General features: G+C 39.5%; 1 long non-coding RNA gene across 1 annotated transcript; it reads right to left on the reverse strand.

Annotated features, from left to right (window-relative positions):
• Positions 1 to 12,401: 12,401 nt before the first annotated feature.
• Positions 12,402 to 13,046, reverse strand: LOC137818732 (uncharacterized). The gene is made up of 2 exons (XR_011082133.1): positions 12,718 to 13,046; positions 12,402 to 12,605 (listed from the first exon to the last, which is right to left on the reverse strand). It is a non-coding gene; the product is annotated as an uncharacterized lncRNA (long non-coding RNA).
• Between the last annotated feature and the right edge of the window lie 58 nt (positions 13,047 to 13,104).

Below are 13,104 nucleotides of genomic sequence, written 5' to 3' on the forward strand. Positions count from 1 at the left end.
CTTTGAAGGAAGTGCAATAACTGATTGGGCGGATCACCACCTTGTCCTGGTTCCTATCAGTAGGAGGAGATAAGGGGTACCCTTAGTTCCAGTGTTTGAAGAAGAACAACCGCTTCACATGGGCTCACGAATGTGAAGAGGCGTTCCTCAAGTTGAAGGATTACCTGGCTAGCTCGCCTATCCTTTGTAAGCCGCTGCCAGGTACTCCCCTTCGTCTCTACTTTGCAGTTACAGATCGGGCAATCAGCTCGGTCATTGTGCAAGAACAGGAACAGGCTCAGAGGCCCATATACTTCATAAGCAAGGTGCTGCAGGGGCCCGAGGTACAATATTAGGACATCGAAAAGGCAGCCTTGGCAATAATGTTTGTAGCTCGGTGACTTCGTCACTATTTCCAGAGCTTCACTGTAATCGTAATGACCGATCTTTCAATCTGCATGGTCCTCCAGAAGCCTGATGTAGCAGGTCAGATGGTACGTTGGGCAGTCGAGCTATCTGAGTTCGACGTACAGTACAAACCCAGGGGGCCTATCAAGGGTCAGGTATATGCTGACTTCGTGGTAGAGTTATCCTTAAAAGCCACCCAGGTAGACGGTGGAGACTTTCAGTGGGTCATTTCTGTGGACGGATCCTCTAATTAGCAAGGTAGGGGTGTTGGCATCATTCGGGAGGGACCTAATGCACTGTTGATTGAGCAGGCCCTTAGATTCGCTTTCAAGACCAACAATAACCAGGCCGAGTACGAAACGCTGGTAGCTAGGATGTTGTTGGCCAGGAATTGGGCGCTCGAAGTTTGTTGGTAAAAAGTGACTCGATGCTGGTAACCGGACAAGTCACGGGTGAGTACCAGGCCAAAGATCCACAAATAGCTTCGTACCTGAGATATGTTACACTTCTGGAGGAAGCCTTTCCAACGTTCAAACTGGTGCATGTCCCAAGGGAGCAGAATGCCTGAGCAGACCTGCTGGCCAAGCTGGTGAGCTCATGCAAGGGAGGTTGACAGAGGTCAGTTATTCAGGAGACCCTGAAGTAACCCAAGACCACTGCAGATGGACCAGCAGAGATCAGTCATGTGGAGACCTTGGAGGTCGGCTCGGTAAAAAGAAGAGGGCACCAATCGTTGACACATGAAACATTGGAGGTGCCCAAGATAAGTGTTTATGGCTTGTTGGGAGAAGAATCGTTGGACATCTTGCAGGTTAGCGTAGTGGAGACCTGGATGACACCAAACTAGCGTTACCTTGCTGATGGGATGCTTCTGACAGAACCTATAGAAGCGAAGGCGGTCAAGAGAAACGCAGAAAGATATACCCTAATTGATGGAAAGTTGTTCTGTCATGGCTACACTCATCCCATCCTCACCTGTGTAAGTAGAGATCAGTGTATCGGTATCATGGCAGATCTCCATAAAGGCATTTGTGGAAGCCATGTTGGAGGGAGATCTCTCTCCCTGAAGGTCGTTCGCACAGGGTACTATTGGCCGACTATGAGGGAGGACTGCATGAGGTATGCACAACGATGCGAGCAATGTAAGACGCATGCTGACTGGCATCATGCACCCCCAAAAGAGTTGCAATCAATACATAGCCCCTGTCTTTCCATACTTGGGGAATAAACATCTTAGGTTCATTCCCTTTGGTGATTCGTTAGATGAAGTACCTAGTGGTGGCAATTGAGTGGTGGATAGAAGATGAACCAGTTGCGTAGATAACTGCCCACAAGGTAAAGCACTTCGTGTGGAGAAACATCGTTTGAAGTTTTGGGGTCCCAAGACACTTGGTGTCTGATAACGGTACCCAGTTTACAAGTCAGTAGTTGGGCAAGTTGTGCATAGAGTTTGGGATCAAACAAGTATTTGCCTCGGTGGAGCATCCTCAGATGAATGACCAGGTCGAGTCCGCCAACAGAGTCTTGCTCAGAGGTTTGAAGAGGAGGTTGGAGAAAGCTAAGGAGACCTGGGCAGAAGAGGTGTCCCAAATTTATGGGCCTACCACACCACTCCTCAATCCACCACGAAGGAGACGCCTTTTAGTTTGGTGTAAGGGTCAGATGCCATGATCCTTGTAGAGATCCAAGAGAGCTCGCCACGATTCCATAACTTCGTGATAGAAGAATCTAACGAATGGAGGAAGACAAACCTAGACCTACTCGACGAGGTGCGAGAGCAAGCACACGTCAGAGTTGAAACCTTGAAGAGAAGGGTGGAGCTAAAGCAAAACACCAAGCTGAGACCTCGGCAGTTTCAGATTGGCGACTTGGTAATGCGAAAGGCTCACCCTTACTAGTTGGAGAATAAGTTGTCTCCCAACTGAACTGGCCCATTCCACGTGGTGGAGGTACTCGGAAACGGAGCCTACAAGCTCAAGACTTTGGAGGGTGGAGCCATACCCCGAACGTGGAATGGGGCCAACCTTATGTTTTATTTCAGTTGATATATTTTGTCAATCTTTTATGAACAAATCGAATAATTAAGGGGACACTCTTTTTCCCTTACGAGGGTTTTTTTAATGAGGTCGCCCAATGAAAAAATTGTTCTTGAAAGGTGATTTATCAGGATTCTTTGTTAACACACAATAAGGCGACTTGAACGGTGAGTTATCCCAGTAAGCACAACATGTGTATGATTGATTATTAAACGAGACGACCTATTACCCTGGTAAGATTCCAGGCCTAGGTGACCTGGCACTCGTACAATTCAGATGGGGAAACCTATTCTGAGTAAGATTCTAAGTCCAGGCACCCTGAATTGGCTTAAGATTGTTTGGCCAAGGGCAGGTAAACTAACATGCCTGGGTGTTGAATAGTAGACTTGGCGTGCAAGCCAACACCCAAGTCAGATACTCCAACCAAAGTCATTAAAAGAGTAGACTTGGCGTGTGAGCCAACACCCAAGTCAGATAAGTGCAAAAAGGTATGAAAGAAATTGTACCCTTGGTAAGATTTCAAGTTTAGGTAATGTTTATGGTGATTTAGATGGGATGACTTTTTCTCATTTAGATTTTGAGCTCAGGTGCCCTAAATTATATTTGGCCATAACTAAGATTGTTTGGCTTAATTCGAGAAGACGACATGTCTTAGTAAGACTCTAAGTCCAGGCACCCTAGGTATCCACCATGGGGTAGTACGCTCTCCTATTAGTAAAATTGTGAGTCCATATGTACCAAGCCAAGATTAGCTATAACTAAGAAGGTGTAGCTAAAAACAAGTAATGCGACCCACCTCAGCGTTGGTGAAACCACCCAAGCTTGAGCGCTCTGAAGGCAGAGCTAAGGTTAACCCTACGGGTTTGCAATCCACCATGAAGGTGTAAAGAGTAGACTTGGCAGGTAAGTCAACACCCAAGTCAGACACTCCAAGCAAAGAAAGGCGATTACTTAAGGGTAGATTTGGTGCATAGATAGACACCCAAGTCAGATACTCAAGCACCTACAATGCAGGGGAAGGGTGCGCGCAGAAAGCCGACAACCCTTCCAAACACACAAGTCCTATTCAATAGGGTTAAAGGACCAGATCCTTGCTCATGTGATCAGTCAACACCCGAGTAAGCAAGACATTCTTCGCAACCAAGGGGTATGAATTATACACAGGTTAGCTCTACAGGAGCATTGTGATTCCCATATTTGGTTGATGCATTATGTTGTTAAGGTAATTAGTTATATTACCCCTAAAGATTAAATCTATGCTAGTCGATTCTTACCAAGGCATGCATTATACTAGTCGAGGTGTACCGAAACCAAGAAAGTTAAATAAGTAAATTAATGTACATACAAGATATTAGAAAGTTTGAAATTGTTCAGAGGGCTACGAAGGGCGGCTGGTTACAAAGAAACGCTACTCATCCACAAGCTGCCAGTCCACCACCGTCTGGCCTAACCAAAGTTGAGAGAAGTTCATCCCGGGATAGATTCCTAAGGTTTGGGCAACGACGTCTTCAAAGCCCGCTATGTATGAATTAACAACATCATCAATGAGGGCTTCCCTTTCTTTCACCAACTCCTCGTCCTTCTGTCAGTTCCTCATCCTTCTTAGCCAGCTCCTCCTTTAGCTTCTCCACCTCGGCTTGGAGCTCCGTGTTCTTGTTGGATATTTCTAAGGCCTCCTTGGACTTTTCAGCCAGGAAAGCTTCTTGTTGTGATCATTGGAGCTCTTCGTGAAGTTTGGGTGTTTCCTGCTTGAGAACCCCAACCTGTTGCAAGTGCTCGGTGACCTCGTGAGACTTCTTCTTGGTTGATCCTTTTCACTCCCTCAGCTTGGAAATGGCTAGGAAGTTTGTGGCTAAGGCCTGTCCCTGTTGCCTCACAGCTTGTTCCACCAAGTGGTCTTCCTCTAGGCCATTCAGCTTTTCCTTGGTCTTGGTGGGCAGTAGGATCTTCTCGAGGAAGGAAAGGGGATCCAAGTTAGGATCCTACAGTCCTTCCTCTAGAGCACTTGTGCCCTCGCCCTCCTGCACCACTACCATGTCGCAAGGAGGAGATGGGATTCACAGAGGAGCCTACAGTGAAGGTGCACGCCTGTCTGAGATAGAAAGGTCAGAGGGTTCAGTGGCAGCCTTCCGCCTCCTTTTGAAGATCGGTCCATAATAGGTATCCACTTCGTCAGTAGGAGTAGGGGCGACTTCAACAACAATTTTTAGCTTGATGTCTTCAGCAGGGAGAGTTTGGGCAGCTGCCTTCATTTTCTTGGATCTAGTTGCCAAGTCTTTCTTGTTAAGCTTACACAATATACTGTCTGCAAGAAAAACAGGGGAAGTTCAGCAAACATATAAGCAAGTCAGCATCAGTAAGAGTATAGGAAGAAAGGATACCAATTTAAGCTTTTAGTCCCCTTGGGGAGAACTCTTGCCTTGTGAGGGTGACTGTGTCAAAAACCACATTCAGGCTGAAGAAGAATAGGCACATTTCTTGATCCCGCTATGGCATGCTCTCCAAGCATCGAGCACCCTGGAAGCTCGGTTTCTGGGTCCAATATGAAGGGAACCCATCTAAAAGAGTTGGGTCCCTCTTGTTGCAGCGCACCTTCAAAAATTTGCCCTTGAAACCCTTATACGACTACTGGAAAAGCGACAACAATGCTCTCCCAACCACACCATTGAAGGAAACCCATAATTGGCGGCCCAAATGCTTGGCCTCAAAAAAATATAGGAAGACCTCCACATATGGAAAAAGGCCAAAATGTGTGCAAAGAATAGAGAAACCCCGAACAAATGCCCAGCTATTTGGATGTAGTTGGGCTGAAGCGACATTGATCTTGATAAGGAGCTCTTTTTCAAAGTTATACAAGGGTAGACGAAGAACAACTTTATTAAAAACAGTGGTATAGAAATAGCATAATGGACCATCAGGGTCCGAGGACTCATCGCAACAGACTAGCTTGTCCTCCTTACATGGCACTAACTTAAGGCCTCTATCGTTTTCCCTACCAAAGATACACTTTTTGGGGCATTTTCTTTTCATATAAATAACTATTTGTTCGTGAGAGGTGTATATGGAGGTTTCCTCTAGAAGGTTCTTAGGAGCCCAAGGGTACATGGTTCGGTAATCCATCATACAGAGTATCTAAAACAAAAAACAACAAGCAAATACAGACACACATTCAGGCAATGAAAGCAACACACATTCCAAATTCAAGAAAAATGATGAGACTAACAGGAATATCAATCAGCATAATCAAAATAGAATGAACACAGAGCAATTCCAACACAAGTAATATGATCATAATGAAAGCATAAGATGATTCCAGTATATAGTCATGAATTGGAGGAGGTACCTTGGTTCAAAGAACGAATGGAGGCGAGGAGATTTCCCAGGTTGAGACAGGAAGTGCGAAGATTCTGAGAAGAGGCGCGAGAGCTTCGTAGAGGAGAAATGAAATAGTGCGAAATGTTGAAGAGTTTTGAACGTTAAACACATGTTGGGAAGAGTAAGCGACAATACCTTCCAACCGTTGATGAAAGGCCACGTGTACGCTCACGATGGAATATGGTGAGATATCATCTCAGAGACACTTCGTGCATCACGCCACTACCCATAGGACATGTAAGCCACCAAGAGCGAGCAAGTAGCCTTTTCGTTGAAGCAAGCTCAGCTCGAGCCTGAGGGGCTTGTGTACTGGACCAGAGCGCTCATAGCTCAGTGCTCGGTGGTCGAACCTCAACACTTGCCATAGACAGGTCAACTTGGCTCTTGGGCCAAGTTGGCAGGCCATGTGATTGGGCCCCAGATGTATATATTAGTCCCTTTTTCGTATAACCCTCATGCATAAGGCCTAGGCGTCTAGCGAGGGGTAGTTATGGACCTAAGGGTGCGCTTAGTGCGCATAGGGTCTAGTTCAAGTAAAACATTTTCTTTTAAACCTAAGCTCATGTGTGCTAGGACATGTAAAGGTTGGGTTGCATGTATGCAGAAGAGGAGCGTAGCGCCACACTAAGGGCGCCTACATAAACAAACTGGACCCTTAATGCTGGTACATGAGTTCGTACCTTGGTGGTTATTCTGTTATTATTTTATGCACTCCCTGAGGAAAGATTTTGTTTTGTTGCAACACCGTGAGGGTGTGCCCTTGAGCATAATATTTTCCTGTTGAGTATGCTTTCAGTTGAGATTATATTCTCGTGATAGAAAGCTGTTACAAGAGGTAAACTATAAAAGGGACTTGAGATCCTAGGTTAAGGTACGCTGTTTCTAAGACTGAAACTAGTTACTTCTTAAATTCTTATAAGCCTTGTACTGACTTGATCATCGGAGTGTAATCAACAAATAGGGCCCCCTCTGTCTCAACGGAGCCGCGTTCCAACGCAACAAAGGGAAGAGCAGATTCCAACAGAGATAAACGGAGCTAGAGCTTGTCATTAGAGTCAACCGACGAGCAGGTCAACTGGCAAAAACAATTGTTATAGAAGGATTTATAAACATTAATTTCGAAGGGAATGGTGATACCAAAAAATCACCTTTTAGGTATGTTTTTACATTTTTTGGTACTACAATTTTCTAGAAATCTAGTTTGCAATCAATGATGGTTTTATCTACTACCCAGATAGAGTATATCATGCTCACATAGGTGTTGAAGGAGGCACTGCAGTTGAAGGGGATGATTGGAGAGCTGAGTATTGTGTAAGATTGTGTGATTGTTACTGTAATAGTCAAAATGCCATACATTTAACTAATCATCAGATTTACCACGAGAGGACAAAATACATTGTTGTCATACTGCATTTTCTGAGAGACATTTTTTAGTTTGAGGAGGTCAAGATCAAGAAGATAGTCTTGAAGGAAGCACATGTGTTACTAAGACCTTGTCAAGATCAAGATTCAGATAATGTTTGAAGTTAATTATTTTATCGTTTGAGGACAAAGGAAGATGATGCTGGAAGCTCTACCATGATTTGGAGTGAAGATGGAAAATTGTGATGATTGACTCTATATCATGTGTAGTAGACCGTCTGTTGAAGAGCTTAGTTAGAGGCTTAGACCGTTTGATGGAGTGGTGTAGAAAACCGTCTACTAAAGACAATCTAGTAGTGTTAAGACGAGTTAGACCGTCTATTGCGTATTTGTTGTAACTACCTTAACAATTTTTGTTTTAAATACTTTTTTGTTACTTTTATTTAGGTTCTATATACAGAGTTCGTTTTGGACTTAGACAATACACTATATTATAAGTAGACTTTGTGAATAGAACTTTTGAATTGATGAAAGTGCTCTCTTTCAATCTTATTTTTGTGTTTCTTGTTTTGTTATTCTTAAAAATCTAATTGTGTATCAAGGATATGCCACTAGTGGAAAAAAGAAGAAACAATGACGACTTATTATGACGGGTGTAGTGTACCTATCATAAAAAGTGGCGCGGTAACATTTTTGTAATAATATAAAATTTATTATGATGGTTAAAATTAGAACTAACATAGTAAGTATTTACTATATTAGTTAAGTGTAGAATCTTCACAATAAATGTTTACTATGTTATTTTTTTTATTTCAATTGACATAATTAATAAGTGTTTTAACATAGCTCTTCACTTTCTCTTCTCAAACAGCAAAAACTTTTGAACCCTCTCGCTAGGTAGTTTCGAAGCTTTTATTCCATTGAAGGAGTTCCGAAACTTCTCCTTCCATTTGTGCAATTCAAATCCTTTCGCGAGGTAGTTCTGAAGCTTCTCCTTCCATTGAGGTAGTTATGAAACTTCTCCTTTCCTTTGTGCAGTTTCTCATTTGTGCAAATTTGTTTCGCTGGGAGCTTTCCCATTTTTTCCCCTTTTCTTTGAATCCCTAAATCCTTCTCCATTATGCGACTACTTCTCCTCCTACATGCAATGTACGCTGTGGACCTCCTTGGCCTTCCGACAGCTTCTTGCAAATGCTACCTCCTTGTGCGGTGAATAGTTTCTTCATCTTCGTGGTTCTCTTTGTTTGCGTTGAAGTGTCCCGATGACTGCTTTTTCTTCTGGTGTTTTTTGCATTCACTGTAGTTATGATTTTATGTTAGGATGTGCAACTTAATGAGATTATGTGATTGTAATTGCTTAGGTGTTTGGATGTCTGATAGATAGTACAATTGAATGGGGTAGAAGGGATGAAAATGGAATAAATTGTGTTCTATTTCCATACATTCAAAAATTGAAAGATATTTCGTCATGTCTTACTCTACATTTTTTTGGCAACTCGTTGTTCATAGAGTTCTTTTTGTATATGACTTACAAATCCATTAAAGTAGAGCATATATTATTAATTAATAGGATTACGGATAGTCAGTCATATGAGAATGTATATTTATCTGTTAAATTTCCAACTGCATTGTTATGTAATCTCAAAATTATTAAAATAACTATTAGTTTTTGGTTTTATATTTAAAATCTCCAATTTATTCCAATAACTAAACATGCAATGGTTTACACTCAATCTTATTTTTATAACAAGTGTCTTCTAAATTTTAAAACAAACAGCCACCTCTTGTCTATTTCTCTAAGTGGCATAGATAATTTGATATAAACTAACACCATTTTGTGTTGTTTTAAGAAGAAGCAAATGATTAAAAGAGTAGTAGTAAAAGCACAAAGCAAATGATTAAGTGTTACTTTCTTCTAATCCTAATTACGTGGTCTAATTTGATTGGGCAGTGGTGTAGGAACGATGGAGAATGTAAAATTTGGGTAATTATTAAGTAAAATCCACCATTTTGTACATATTTCAAAGCTTTTTAGCAAAAACATAGTTCAATTCACTAGTGCAAAATATATAAACAAGTGTGGTTTATTTAGTGTGACTTTCGTAAAAAATGCGGTGACATTTTTGTAATTAAGTTCATTTACAAGTGCGACTATTAATAAAGCCACACTTGTAAATCAAGCATTTGGATTTACAAGGGCGACTATTTGTACAGCCGTCCTTGTAAATTAAAACGCTTGATTTACGAATGTGGCTTTACAAATATTCGCCTTCTTAAAACCTTTTTACCCTAATTCAGAAACACGCCACTTACATTTTGATACTCTCATTTCTCTCGCGCTTCGTTTCTCTTATGTGCTTCCTCCATTAACTGTGCTTCCTCTTTTCTTTCTCTCTTCTTTGTATTGTCTTTCTCTCTTCTTCTTCACCATTGATTTTTGTATGTTTTGCGTTTCTCTTATGTTTTGTCTTATGTCATTGCTAAGGTCATGCTTGGGAATGTTTTTGTTTGCGCTTTCTACTGTGCCTTCCTCGTCGTTGTTGTCGCCTTGCTCCGTCATATATTTGCGTTTCATTGGAAAAAAATTTATTTGCGTTTTTTGGACTTCCATTGGAATGAAATACGAAGATGTATAATATGGATGAACCCAGAGATCAAAAGAGAAGCTAAAATAATGACCATGTTCTTCCGAAAAGATCAAAATTGAGAACTTTGATTAGAAACTCAATCAACAGTGAAAAAGAAAAAAAAAACCCTAAATGCCTCTCGTAAATGCGATTTATAAATGCGGCTATGTAAATAACCGCATTTATAAATCGAATTTACGAATGCGGCTATATATAATCGTCTTCTTATCTCTTCCATTTACAAATGCGTATTCATCAAATGCGGTTATATAACCGTCCTTATAAATAAAAAATAGCCACACTTGTTTTTCTTTTCTGCAGCAGTGAGTAGGTTTTAATCATTCAACTTCACTTGCGTTGCCACCCAAATCTAATTAATTTTCTTTATGAAATTATCAAGTACGTGTAAAATATGCTAAGCCAAGTACATGATATGATATGAAATCTTAAAAGGATGAATAATGTGCTTTATTGAAGAGATATTGGTGAGTGGTTATTCACTTTTATTGATTTAGACATATAACGTGGCTTTTTAGTTTGTTCTATAAAAAATATTTTTAAATGATTAAATTATGTTTTGTTACCATCATAAAAAAAGTAATCTCTCGTTGTTAGTACGATAAATGTAAGCTTACATTGTATTTTTTTAATTACTACAGGATGAATGTAATCATTAGGATATTATCACGATATTTTAAGGAGAATAATTTTATATAAAAATGAAAAAAACGATTGATAGGGTTATTCAAGTTTCTTTTTCTTCAACGATTGGTAACCCATCCTCAATTTTGTCTAAAAAATTACGCAACTTTAAATATATTCATAAATACTAGAAGTAAGAGTCACCCTTATAGAGTACTAACACATATTATCTTTCTTTTACAAGAAAAGCGATAAAATAAAGTTACATTCGTTTTGTAGATTCCATTAAGGATAACCATTTTTAGAAAGGAACAACGCAAGTGTTAACACTTTTTTTATATGTTATTGAATTCGAAACCTTAAATTGATTTCAAAGACTTTTGTTAAAAATGGATTTTTCAAATGTCTTTTCAAGTGTTTCTTTGGTGGAGACTTTTTCCTTTATTAATATCGTTTTTTGAATATTTTTTAGTTTATAATTCTATAATTTATTTCAACAATTAACTTTTATGTGTTTGATTTATTATTTACATACTATCATAACGGAAAAGCATATGAGAAGATTGAAATGAACATCGGGGAGTATCTCACTAAAATCCAAACACATTAATTATTCATCTTTAATATTTCTAAAACATAAATTTAATTGCTAACTTTGTCGCACTATTATTGAAGACCAAAATAATTACCACGCAATAACGTTGAAGATGAAAAGTAATAAACCAAGAGTGATTAAAGTTATGAATTAATTACATTTGTTTTTTTGTAACATTCTGAGTCTAATTAATTGATGGTACGAACTTTTGAACTACATAATTTTTTTCCAATGTCTAACATTAATTGCCATGTGATATCAAAATCAAGGGCCAGATGAATATTTTATTCTTTACTATAAAGTACTATAAATTCACATGTGGTCCCCTCAAATAACTCGAGTCTGTCAATTTGTGAGACATAAATTGCAATTGCATGAATAACATCTCTAATAACTTGCTCTCTACCACTTTTTCATTTTCCCATCCTCATCTCTCTCTCTCTCTCTCTCTTCTTGTACTTCTCTTTTTGTGCATCTTCTAAAGCCTACATGAACCTCCTCTAATAAACAAAAGATACATGATTACCTTAACTCTTTCAAGGAAAATGATAGATTGAAATTTCTGTTCTATATAATTTTTTTATGCGATGAGTTTAAAAATATGATTGTATAAAATATGTGAGTTGGGATTGTATCATTACCTTTTTCAAATTCCAATGACAAGAATCGAATAAAAAGCTTTTGTGTAGTGTGGCTTTTGTTCTCGATAGTTGACAACATATGTTGCTCTAAGTTTGATTATACGTGATCCCAAATTACACATGTGCAATGTCCACTCTAGAACCCACTTCAATCCAAAAGGGGAACTATACATCACAAGACTAAGTAGTGGGGGCAGACAAATAGAATTGCACAAACCTTAGCTTTAACGTTGGGCAATCCAAATCATAGGAATTTGAACTTAGACCGTAACTCACACGAAGTTGGGACTAGTCAACAACATCTCTTGTCTACCACTCCACGTGATAGTGGCTAGGTTTGGCTTATAATATTTTATCTATATTTTTCATCTTTTTTTGTACACAATCTTGCTCCTATCCTTGCGATGTTTGAGGATGATGTTCAGGCCCACCAAGAATTGACAAAGTAATGGTCCTCTTAACTAAAAAACCACTCAAGAGTGGAAGTGAGAAGTGACAAATCGCTTCTCTCATCAATAATCAAATGAACCCTTTTTTTAACATCAACACAACAAATCAAGGGCAAAAAAAGTCTCTTAAGTTTATGGTTGATCATTGGGTTATATACTCTTGGTTTGGTAGTGACGTATTTAATTTTATGGTGAAGGAGAAAAAAATCCTGACATTTATCAAGGATCATGATCTAAGCACCTTGATTACAAGGTAGAAGGAGAAGCAAGGTAGAAACAGTTGAAGGTTTGTAAAGAGAATCAACCATATTCATTTGATCTTGTGAGTTTATTTCTTGAACATATGTTGTGACACATATGGTGGTGTTAGACACTAACATATATACTAAATTCTGACTAGTTTAACTTTAAAAACCATTTCAAAAGAGAAAACTTGAACACAACCAAAGACTTGAAACATTTGGCTTCTTCATTCTTCCACTCACTTCATACTAGTGGCAGTGAAAACAAAATTTAAGAAACAAGCAAAACAAAAGATGTTAGTCATTACAGTTGTGAGAAGCAAATGAAAGAAGAAACAGGTTGTAGCAGAAGTGAAAGAACCTTGAGTGGTGGTGCATGATGAATGAATAAGTTCAACAACAAGATGCTAAGGCAAAAAGCAAAGGTAGAAGGTTCCATTGTGAAGGATGTGTGTAGAAAGAAGCCATGAAACTCAGGATGGATAGCGCAAGAGAAGATCAAAGAGGCAAAGGGAGGAAAGAGAAGAGAGATGAGCAATGACCATCCATGGCGCTATCCCTCCTGAGCTTTACAGATTCTTCTACACTAAAAAACAAGAGCACAACAGCACAAGGTGCAGCTAATAACCCTTTTAAAAAAGCTAGCTTGCTAGCTAGCTACCATTATGTGACATTAAATGCTTCTGATGCATTGTGGGGAGGGACGTAGCAGAGGTATTTATAGAAGCAGAGAAGGGGACGTGGGAAA

Source organism: Phaseolus vulgaris, chromosome 10, assembly GCF_000499845.2.
Source record: "Phaseolus vulgaris cultivar G19833 chromosome 10, P. vulgaris v2.0, whole genome shotgun sequence".
NCBI classification, from domain to species: Eukaryota; Viridiplantae; Streptophyta; class Magnoliopsida; order Fabales; family Fabaceae; genus Phaseolus; species Phaseolus vulgaris.